This window comes from Solanum pennellii, chromosome 1 (assembly GCF_001406875.1).
Source record: "Solanum pennellii chromosome 1, SPENNV200".
NCBI classification, from domain to species: Eukaryota; Viridiplantae; Streptophyta; class Magnoliopsida; order Solanales; family Solanaceae; genus Solanum; species Solanum pennellii.
The window spans coordinates 38,589,297-38,602,444 of NC_028637.1; positions in this window are offsets into that span (position 1 = coordinate 38,589,297).

Here is a 13,148-nt window from a genome sequence, read left to right on the forward strand (position 1 = left end):
TTTTTCTTGGTTATGCTTCAAATAGTACAACCTATAGATTTTTTAATCTTAAAGATAATATTGTGATATAATCTGGTGATGCTATTTTTCATGAAAACAAGTTTCCTTTTGATTCTAAAAATAGTGGGGGTCAAAGGTTTGAACAAAATATTTTGTTACTACCCAGTTCTACTTCAACTTTGAAAAATAAAGAAGTTGATGAATTTGAGTTATGAAGAAGTAAAAGAGCTAGAGTAGAAAAATATTTTAGTTCTAACTTTTACGTGTTTAATGGTGAAAATGACCCTCTAACTTTGATAGAAACATTATCATCACATGATTCTATTTTTTGGAAAGAGGCTGTAAATGATGAAATGAAATCTCTAATTTCTAATAAAACTCGGAAGTTAGTTGATTTACCACCGGGTTGTAAAACAATTGGTTACAAATGGGTCTTAAGGAAAAAGTTTCAACCGGATGGTTCTATTGATAAATACAAGGCTAGGCTAGTTGCAAAATGTTATAAACAACTAGAACGCCTAGAATTTTTTGATATTTTTTCTCTAGTAACAAGAATTACATCCATTAGACTTTTAGTTGCTATGACTGCAATTTTTGATTTGCAAATTCATCAAATGGATGTAACAACTGTTTTTCTAAATGGAGACCTAAATGAAGAAATTTATATGGATCAACCCGAGTGTTTTGCTGAAGCAGGCCAAGAAAGTAAAGTATGTAAACTTAAAAAATCCCTATATGGCTTGAAACATGCACCAAAGCAATGGCATGAAAAGTTTAATTCGATTGAAATGATTTTAAAACAAATGAGTGTGATAAGTGCATATATCATAATCTTGAAATAATTCACATGTGATTATTTTCCTATATATTGATGATTTATTTATCTTTGGCTCTAACATAAATGTTATTGATGAAGCTAAAAATGTTCTTAGAAGTCATTTTGATATGAAAGATCTTGGTGAGACAAATTTTATTCTTGAAATAAAAATAACAAGAAGATGTGAGGGAATTTTCCTTAACCAGTCACATTATAGTGAGAAAAATTTTAAAAATTATAATTTTCATGATTACAAGCATGTTACTACTCCTTTTTATTCAAGTATTCACTTATTTCCTGTTGAAAAGTGAAAATAATGTAATAAATCAAAAGGAATATTCTAGTATAATTGAAAGTTTGAGATATGTGACAAATTGCACAAGGCCTGATATTGCATATGCAGTAGGAGTACTTGGCAGGTTTACAAGCAAGTCAGGTAATGAACATTGACATGCTTTAACAAGCGTTATGAGATATTTGATTGGAACGAAAAATTGTGGTTTGTTCTTTAAAAAATATCCTGCTGTAGTTAAAGGCTTTTGTGATGCAGATTGAAACACTTTATCAGGTGATTCTTGTTCTACCACTGATTATGTCTTTACTTTAGGTGGTGATGCTATTTGTTGGAGATCAAAAAAGCAAACTATAATTGCTAACTCTACCAAGGAGGCTGAACTAATTACTTTAGCTTCAGCTAGTGAGGAAGTGAATTGGTTAAGAGATTTATTGTTTCAAATTCCTTATTTTGAAGAACCAATTCCTCCTCTTTTAATTCATTGTGATACCACCGCTGCAATTGGTAGAGTTCAAAATAGTTATTAAAAAGGTAAATTCAGACCTATAAGGAGGAAACGTAGTAATGTAAGATGATATTTGACAAATGATACCATTAATGTTGATTATGTAAAATCTTGTGATAATCTTGAAGATCTTCTTACTATGGCCTTAACAAGAGAAAAGGTCTGGAGCACATCGAGGGGGATAGGATTGAAGCCTACAAATCCTTGAGTCATATATGAGGAAACGCAACCTGGGGACTAGAGATCCTATAACCAGGTTCAAAGGGAAAAACTAATCATATGATGACTTGTTGTGAAAAATGCACTATCTTTTTATTCCCTCCCTATGAAGTGAGTGCATAGTTTCCTGTAGTTTGTGAAAGTTAAGTTGATAAAACTCTTAATGAATATCTGTAGCCCGTATGGGTAAAGTGTTAATCTTACAGGAGCACTCTCGAAAAATTTCACCTATGTGATGTGTGGAAGTAGGTCTCTTGGCTTATTCTCAAATGCACTCATAAAATCGGGATAGCACATGGACATAACGTGCTGGCTTTAAAGCTCATGTCAGCACCTTGATTATTATGTGTGGACAATGATATTTTATTTCCACTAAGCAGTCATAGTTCAAGTTAGAGACCACTACGACTCTGGAGTAAATATGCATTGTTTCATTATGTGGAGGTTCAATGCAGAGCACACCTTCATTATTTATAGTAGTCTTCCTTCAGCTTATATACTCTCTTAATTTAAATTAATATGAGTGGGGGATTGTTGATCATTTTGATATTTTAATATTAATAAAAATACATTAAGTGATATATGTGGCCATATATTTTACATTATAATATTAATAAAATGCATGTGTGGCCATACATTCCTATTTTTGAAGTGCACTTCAGCCTGTGACACCTTGACTTTATTGCCATGCTTAATGCATACTAACGTTGCAGTGAACGTTGAATATACATTGAGAAACTCTTCACATTCTGCAAGTTAGCGGCAATTGGCTGCCCTCACATTATTGTTACTCATTATTCTTCCTCTATTACTCTTTGTAACCTATGTAACATATGTAACCCCTAAGGTCATTAGCTTCATTATTTACTACACCATTATCTTCCTATTCATTGCTAGAAAGACTTCTTCTAGTATAAATAGTGGTGGTCTTCATTTTTGGTTTGTACACACAACACACAAGAGAAAAATATAGAGTGAAAGAGTTAGTCAAAAAGAGAGTTCTTATTAGTTGAAGGGAGGTGTTTTTTTTGTGGAGATTTAGACTCAACTCTTGTCCAGAGTTGTTGAGTTATCTTTTGTATATAGGCTGTTGTATCCTGGAGGGGACAAGTCAAAGAGAACTACTGCTGTACCGGTGAAAAACATTTGCTGCAGTGGACTTGAATCTCTTTAAAGAGAGTGAGATATCCGCGCCTCAGCCTTGAAGAGATTTATTTTCTTCATTTTATTTTCAATTGTAATCTTGTATTTTTTGTTATCTAGTATGTTTTTTTCACTAACAATTTTAAGGAGATTCAACATGGTTACAATTGAAAAAACCGCGGATGTCAAGATGGGAGACCTTAACAAGCCATTTCGGTTTAATGGTAACAATTTTAAGAGATGGAAGGGTAAAGTAACTTTCTACTTAAGTCTTCTCAATGTTTCTTATGTGTTAACTTAGAAGAATCCTAATAAAGAAGACATCACCTCTATGAATGATGATGAAACTATTTCTCATCTAGAGAGAGTGGAAAAGTATAATGGTGATTTCTATAAGTGTTTGGTTCCATAATCGACATGACTTTTTTCTTCCTTATTCCTCAAAAATGCAATATTAATTTTTAACACTTCATTGAAAATACTGAATCTATGTAGAATTGAAGTCGATTGATTTAAAATTTTTGCGCGCAGTGAAGATGATTTTAGAATGAAAAAATAAAAATAAAAAATTTGTTGGCAAACAAAGTGAGCAAAAAAAATATAGAACTTGTTGGCATACATTTAAAATTGATATAAAATAAATAAAGAAATCCAAAAATTTTAGCATAGAAAGTGAACATGAAATACAAAGTTAGCACAAAAGAAATACAAAACTTCTTCGAATAGAAAGTGAGAATGAAGTACTAAATGAGATTGAAATGCAAAATGATATTAAAATACAAAGTGAGCACAAAATATTAGAAACTTGTTGCATAGAAAGTGAGAATGAAATACAAAGTGAGATTAAAATATAAAATGATATTGAAATACAAAATGAGCACAAAAAATACAAATACGCTTGACATATAATTAGAATAAATACAAAATTTAAAAAAATACAAAATTGTACGAATCTTAATTTAGAATAGTATACAAAATTTTGTAAAACTATATATCTACTATCCTATAATATAATACAGAATTAAACATATAAATAATTTGAAATGAATACCACCTGAAAAAAGGTATAAGTTATACTTAAAAAACTCAAATCTTATCAAGATACCACATGAGTTTTATAACGAATACAAAATGCAATAGACCAAAAAACCAATAAAGAGTACAGTATGATAATTTAAACACAAAATGCAATATGTCATTAAGTTATTCTTCATCACTTTGATCTAATTCAACAATTTCATCAACTTCTTCAGCAGCCATAATTTTTTTATTTGAACTGTTGATTTCATTAGTCGGGTGGATAGGATAATGTTGAAATTCAGATTTTCCCTCTTCACATCCGGATCTACGCCATTATTGTTGATTTTAAAAAAAAAATAAAAATAAATCTCAGTAAATAAACGAAAATTACCTTTGCCAATAAAAAGATCTCTTGAATTAAACTAGAGATTTTGTTGAACAATTTGGAAGATCCTTGAAGAAAAAGGAGTTAGAAAACATGAATGGTGGGGGGAGAGAATGTGAAATATGGAGAAAGAAGATTAATGAGTAGATTTAATTATTTCTTTTCTTTTTAAAAGTTTATTGATTTTAGAATTTGGTCTATTGTAGGTGTGTTTTGATAAATAAAAAAAAATTAAATAATAAAATCTGAATTCAAAATTTTTTCTAAAATATTTTAATTTTGACATTTTAAATAAATATTATAAAGTGTTGTTGTTTGTTGGTCATTTTGGCATTTTAATATATATTAAAATGCATCAAGTGATATATGTGGCCATACATTTGACATTTTAATATTAATAAAATGCATGTGTGGCCATACATTCCTATTTCTGAAGTGCACTTCAGCCCGTGACACCATGACTTTATTGCCATACTTAATGCATACTAACGTTGCAGTGAACGTTGAATATACGTTGAGCAACTCTTCATATTCTGCAAGTTAGTGGCAATTGGCTGCCCTCACATTATTGTCACTCATTATTCTTCCTCCATTACTATTTGTAACCTATATAACATATTAACTCCTAAGGTAATTATCATCATTATTTACTACACCATTCTCTTCCTATTCATTGCTAGGAAGACTTCTTCTAGTATAAATAGTGGTGGTCTTCATTTGGTTTGTACACACAACACACAAGAGAAAAATATAGAGTGAAAGAGTTAGTCAAAAAGAGAGTTCTTATTAATTGAAGGAAGGTGTTCTTTTTGTGGAGCTTTAGACTCAACTCTTGTCCAGAGTTGTTGAGTTATTTTTTCTGTATAGGTTGTTGTATCCTTGTGGAGACAAGTCAAAAAGAACTACTGGTGGACCGGTAAAAAACATTTGCTGCAGTGGATTTGAATCTCTTTAAAGTGAGCGAGATATCCGCGCCTCAGCCTTGAAGAGATTTATTTTCTTCATTTTATTTTCAATTGTAATCTTGTATTTTTTGTTATCTAGTAAGTTTTTTTCACTAACATTGTTTTAACTAATTATGTTATGTGTTATGAGTTAATTGCTAATTTTTCCTAAAGATAATCTATATATAATTAATATAAGCAAAACTAATACATGCATTGTTAATCACAAGTTTTCGTAATTCCCAAAAAGGATCATGTTATGCAATCTATATTTTAACTCAACAGTATTGATAAGAAAACTTTGCAGAAATAGTAAAATTCCAAAGTTTAAATGACATAGTGAAAACAAAAATCAATTAACAGAAAATTAGTGATTGTAAAACATATCATAGTCAGTAACAATCGTATGAAACAGAAGGAAAAGAAAATCGAGCTCACTGAATGCACAATGTCCTCTCAATAAAATTATTTCCCTCTACTATTAGAGATTTGAATTGGAATATATCCTCCCAAGATAGAATGATTCTATTCACCAGTGTATTTATACCAAAAACGATGGTGTTAGCGAGTCACTCAACGACAGTAAAGTACACTAATATGAATTGTGCAGAAGAGTTTAGTTTATTCGTAAGTAAAAATTCTGAGGAATCAAAGGTATTTATAGCCAAGAAGCAGTGGTTCCGAAAGGTTGCAACCTTTCAGAATCCACACGACCATTTATGAAAGTTTGTAACCTTTCAAACGGTCATGGTCATGGTTGTTCCTGAAAGTGTGACCTTTCAGAAAAGTTATCTCCAACAAAGGGAATTCAAATAAAACAGGAAATATGTTTAAAACACAGGTTGTGCGACTCCGTGTTGGATCGGATTGTTTCGGCTAATTATTTAAATAATTAACATATTTTGGCCTTTTAATTTATAAATTAAATAAAATAATCGAAGCAAACTTTATCCGAAAAATAATCTCTCGATCATTTTCTAAAACTGAATCTGAGTGTAGGGACAACGACGACGATGCTAATTATTTAAATAATCAAAACATTTTGGCATTTTAATTTAATTTAATTAATTAAAGAAATTTTTTTCCAAAAACTAATCTCTCAATCATTTTCTAAAACTAAAATCCAGCTGAGAGACGAAGCCGCCACTGTGATTGGGGGGCCTTCTTTCCAACCCCTTTAACAACTAGTAGAAGTGTTTCTCTATTTAAACACTTCAACTTTTCTTTCCACCAATGAGGGAACCTTTTGAATTCATTTTTTTATCTTCCCTCCATTTCACATTAACTCTTGCTATATACCCAACAAATCATTCATATGATTGAGGCATTATTTTTCTTTATATATGTATTAATGAAACCTCTAAGAGGGCTCTAATGTCTTGGAAGCCTATATGCCCCCCTTGCTGAAATTGTTAGAGGGTTTAATGTAACATAATGTGTCTCTGAAATAAGGCAACAATAGCAAATAGTTCTAGAATTTGTCCCATAAGAACTAAGAAGGACCAAATGTGGATAGCTTGGATCCATAGCTATTACATATAATAATAAAAAAAAAGTAGGCATATCTAGGATATTTATCCAACCTAAGCATCATGGTTGATTAGTAAAATCTTCAACGCAAAGGTGACACTAAAACAAGCTGGTCTTACTTATGAGGTTCTGATGAATATGATGACATTCTCTACTTGGAATGAGCAAGTGTATTACTTATGAGGTTATCATGAGTATGCACTACAACAAAAATAGGATTTAGTGGCAATTATTTAGAGGAAATAATATAATTGCCGCTAAATAGTGTTTTAAACCCACATTTACCGGCAATTACCTTGAAAACCACTAAAAATAACTCTTATAACAATTACTTTAAAAGCAAATAGAAAGAAATATCTCCTATTTTTACCCTAAAAATACCAAAACATTCTGATACCTCAAATTTCCTAAGCTATGTCGTTTTACTTCGCCTAAGCCTAATTAATTAGTCAAAAACTGCCTAAAACATTTATTCTCCTAAAATCATTAGACTTAGTAAGAAAAGAAAAGGAAAAGGTCACAATTTTCTCTCCGGAACAAACAGATCTCTCCTTCAAGTTCAGCCCTAAAATCCAAAGGATTTCTCCGTAGTTTTCCTCACCAATTATGTGGGTATTCAATAAGGGTTTCGTTCAACCTTATACATTAAATTCAGACTCCTTTTTCTATTATTATGGCTTTATGAAACTGCGGTTTTTCCCCAACTATTCATATTCTTTATAAAATCAACTCTTGTGATTTCTACTCAATCCTATATTTATTTGAGTAAGTTTGCATGACTTCTTATGGAGATTTGAAAGGAAAAGAACTTAGCCAGTAATTGTATGATTTTCACATGAATTAGCTCTTCTCTAGAATTTAGCTCACGGTGTTAGTATTTAGTTTTAAATAAGACTTAGTCAATTTTCTGTCCACGACTTCTCTCAGTAACTATTTTCTGATAACCACAATGCAAAATGAGCTACTAGCTTATCCAGTTTAGCAGTAGTTTATTAGTATCGGACTAGACTAGCGTTTAACATACCATCATTTTCCAAAACTACATGTCATCGTAGGTTTATAAGTTCCCTTTGTTGGGTTATTCATTTTATAGATCACCCCAAAATCATGCCTTTAATTATACCCTGTCAAGGTATATTAGGTCCTCTCGATGGAGCGTATACATCAAACTTCACATTTAGCTCATGTGATTATGTCAATTAATAGACTCTCGCACAGTACTGAAAGCCAAGAGGGGGGTGAATTAAAATTTCCTTCAGTCGACTTCCTACTCTGGTCAGTCAACTCACCTGCACGTTAGTAAAGCAATTAACCAGTAATGATAAAATTCCCTTTAGTCGACTTCCTACTCTGGTCAGTCAACTCACCTACACGTTAGTAAAACAGATAAATAGTAAAAATAATTTGTAGTAAGTAAATAACACAGAGTGTTTTTATACTGGTTCGGATCGCTGAATGTAGTGCCTAGTTCAGTCCCCTTGGGTTACAAGGGTTTCCTTAAGAGCTTATTGAGAACTTGAGTGTTAGAGAATGTTACAATTGAGAGCGCGTCTTATATGCAAATCATATCTTCTTCTCTGACACAACATCTACTTGTATAGCCTACATTATCTTTCTTTCTCTTTTCTTTACAATTGTTCACCCAAGGGTGTACAAAGTTTTATGAAAGATAAAAAAAGATTGCAACATAAGTTCAAGTGAAGTGTGTGCTTCACAACTATGACTAAGAGAGGTTTATATAGCTTTGGAGAATTAAGTCCTTGATTTTATTCTGATTGATTTGTTGATTCATGTCTATATCATATATGTGCATGAGCAAATCAATTTGTTCCTTTGTATAATGATCTTCGTGTGATCTTGAATCTTTGGCTGATCTCGTTGAGTTGAATGTGTCTCTTGGTTTTGATTTCTTCCTTGTAGTCTTGGATGTTAACTGATCTTGTTGTCTTGAAAGTATCCTCTGATTGATGCAAATTATCTCTTTCCTTCCTTAGTTGATTTGTTCTACAATCTCGAATACATTCTGCAATCTTGAATATATTTGAATGGTATTTGAAATCTCTGATTTATCATGATCTGCTTGATTCTTTCTAGAATTTGATTGATTATAGAGATCAAGACATATCTTTCTTGCAATAGTAAATACAATCTTGAATATATTCGGCAATCTTGAATATATTTTGGTTGATTTCTGAAATCTGTTGATTGATTCTGGAATAATGATCTGCTTGATTGATTCTGGAATCTGATTGATTTTAGAGATCAAGACATATCTTTCTTGCAATAGTAAATGCAATATTTGTTTTCCTTTTGTGTCTTCTACATCACATCATGGCTATCCCTCTTGATGTAGTGTGATTTGATTTCTTTCCTTTTTGATTTCTTTGTCTTGATTGATGAACATATTTTCTCCTTCTTTAGATGTTATATTCTTGGTTATCTTTTTCGTTCCTTTCCTGCAACAAGTCACAAGTCGATTAAGTGTTTCATTATTAAAATTATCCAATTCTATGAGGCTAACAAGTACTAGCTTTAGTAAGTTGCTTCAGGCTCGTAGTTGTATGTATTCTTAATTTTTCAGCATGCCTCCAGTTTACTCTTGGGGGTTATAAATACAAAAGGAATAAAAACTATGCAGATTATTAAAAAGGGTAAAGGGAAAAGGGTCAAAAGTACCCTTGAACTATAGGAAAAAGTCTAAAAATACCCTCCATTCATCTTTTGTTCTAAAAATATCCTTCCATTCACTTTTTTGTCTCATTTATACCCTTGAATCTAACAGTTCTCTTTTTATTCTTTATTTTTTTAAAAAATTATTGTGTGTCATTCACCTATTGGATAATATAAAGAGTCCACCTCAATTAGATTATTTATCATTATTTATCCAAACCAAAACAATATACTTCTTCAAGACCCCAATTTTTTTAATAAAAAAAATATTATAATTTTTATTATTTATTTATTTTTAGATCTAATTCCTCTCCATTTCCTCAATTTTTTATTTGAATTGTAGCTCATGACAAAAGAAAAATTAAACGGCTAATATTTCATTAATCAAATCAAAATAGGATATAGATGATTAAATTTTTTTTTTAAAATAGTTATTTCATACTCATAAAAAAATATTATTTTATCTAAAAATACATTATACACATTTTCTCTATCTTTCTACTAAAATTTTCCCTATCGTTACGAACATCCATCTTCTTTTTTTAAATTTGTTTTTAATAAGTTAATCTTTTAAGTAAAGTTGTTTATGAAACTTTTTCTTTAAAAAGTTTTGTTTTTGGTCAGATTTTATTCAAATCACAGATAATCAAAAAAATTAAGTTAATAGTTTTTTCTATTTATTTTTTGTAAAAAAGGAAGATAGATATTGTGGCACTATTTATATTTTTATGATATATTAATTATTTAAAATAAGCTTTTTTAAAAAAAATAATTAAATTAGAGAAAATACAAAAAGTATTATGTTTTTTTTAAAAAAAAAATTGGGATCTTGAAGAGTTATATATACTTTTGATTTAAATAGATTGTGGGAAATAATTAATAGAGATGAGACTTTTATTTAATCTAAGAAGAAAATGACAAATAATAAATATTTTTATAAAAAAATAAAAATAAAAATTGCTTATTAGTTATAAAGGTATAGAGTTAGTCAAAAAGCTGAAAGGATATAAGTGAGCCAAAAAGGTGAATGGAAGGGTAATTGTGAGCCACAAAGGTGAATGAAAGCGTATTAGACCAAAAAATGGATGAAGGGTATTTTTAGACCCTTTCCTATTGTTCAAGGGTAGTGTTGTCCCTTTTCCCTATTAAAAATATAGACTCTGGAACTGAAGAGGTGCGAATTATTGAAATGTAACCTTTTAATATAGAAAAATGATGGGAAAAAATAACAAAACTTCTATGTTATATATATGCAAAGTTAATTAGAGCCTCAATATCTAATTGTGAAAATCAGATTCACATATAAATTATTTATAATGGTTAATATTTCAATTAATTTCAAGACCAATGGACATATTAGAATATTTGTGATCTCAAAAAGAAAGGAGAAAAAATCTAATGTCGAGTGGTAATTGATCAATTTTATTTTGGATAATGACTTATCATTCAATAAAATGTATCATTCAACCTTATTGAGACATAGAGAAAAGATATAAAGTGACATCTGAGTTGTCCCGAACTTTCAAAATGACACTTAAAATATAAAGGTGTCCTATTATACCCCTAAAAAATTATGAACTGATATTATTACATTATTTTTTGTCCACCTGGCATGGAGAGTGTATGCACTCTCTTAAAGAGCGTTAACAAACTAAAAAAACGAATATAATTTAATTTTTACAAGAATTTTACTATAAAATATATATTTTTATTTTCCATATTATTTTAACTTTTTCTCCTTATTATTTTTTTTCTTTTTCTTTCATCCTTCTTCTTCAAAATTTCATTGTCATCTACATTAACTTATCACTTTTAATGTCACTTTTTAACCACACTCCATCTCTACTTTATTCTACTATTAGTTTAACTCTCTTCAATTTTAAAATGATATCTAGATATTTTAATACATTGCGAACAATGTGATAAACCCATTAGATTTTCAAGATAATTAGTTGACATTATTTAGTTTTTTATTCAAATTCTAATTAAACTTTTTCAATTTTTGGAGAATTTTTATGCTTTCAAAAATTCTCATTTGTATTTTTGAATTTATATGAAAATGAGATAAATTAAATGATGATACCTTCAAAAATTTGATCTTTCTTAGAAAAATAATCAATTTTGTTATCAATAACTCAACATAGTATAGAAAATAGTACAATTTTGGAAAAGTAAGAAATTTGACCAAATAAGAAGAAGAAAAGAGAAAGAAAATGGAGGGGGTTAACTTGATATGGGTGTGGGGTTAGGTGAGGATGAGAGGTGAAGAAGAAGAAGAAATAAAGAAGGAAAATGGAGAGAGCTTGAAAGTTGGGGTGGAAGATGAATTAAAAATTGAAATGAAATTAAAATAAAAATATAAAACTAAAATAAGTTAAAAAGTAAGAGAAAGAAATAAAGAAAAACTTAAAATGAAAAAAAATACTTCAAATTGAATGAACACGTGTCACACAATGATTGACTGTGATTAAACTTGCCATTTAAAAACTAGAATTGATCCAAAAATGATGTATTAATATATGTTCGGAATAGTTTAAGGGGGTAATAGGATATCTGCATAGTTAAGGTGTCTTTTTAAAAGTTTGAAACAACTTCATGTCACTTTATGTTTTTCCCTTGAAACATAATGTCAAGTGATAATGGATATATAATATTAGATTAATTAAAAATATATGTACATAAATATGCATCAGTAGACTACAATTGACTTTTGTACCAATATATTTATCAATCTCATTGTTTTTGGCCTTATAATTTGTCATACACCTATAAAATTGATATTACAATCTAAAATTCAGGCCAAATTCATGTAAATAATTAGTAGTAATAACTACTAAAAGTTGAAACATAAAGTAATCAAAGAAAGAAACTTGAAAAGGGAACTTACTGTAATGGCAAGACGATCTTGAATAAAAATGCAGTATTACTTTTATAAATCACATATGGTGACCCTTCATCTTCTATTATAACTCTTAGTTTTATTCATTTATTAAAGCAATAAAGATCCAAACTTCGTAAAAAGTGAAAGAAAACTCTTAATCTTCTCCATTTATTGAAGCAATATAAGTTCAAACTTCGTGAAAAGTGAAAACCACTCTTCGTNCCATATTCCTTCCTATACTAAGTAATCCCCTCAAGGATTTATGATTAGAGTCCATAATATTATCTTAGTTTATTTCATACATTGGGACACATAGCCATAACAGACATAGGCCATGCGAGCTACATGGAATCCGAAGTTTTCCTCCCACACTGAAAAGATAGGGATAGCACTTGCCTAAGGTGTAACCAATCGTACATAAATATATAGGTGGAATCCATTAGCTATAACCTACGGGGGCACGTTGTTATGGAACATGGAGATTGCTACTAGAAACCTTGACTTGATACCGTGGCGGTTTCCATCTCATTAGACAACATCTATGTTGGGAACTCAGACTTGCTAAATGTGAAGGTTCTCTTGTGGGAAGCCGGACTTACTAACGTGAAGCCCCCACTCTAATTTGGCATGTTCACTCGGTGATAGGATCAAACTCCCTTTATATATATATATATATATATAGATAGATAGATAGATAGATAGATATATATATATATTGAAATTAATGTGTATTAATTTT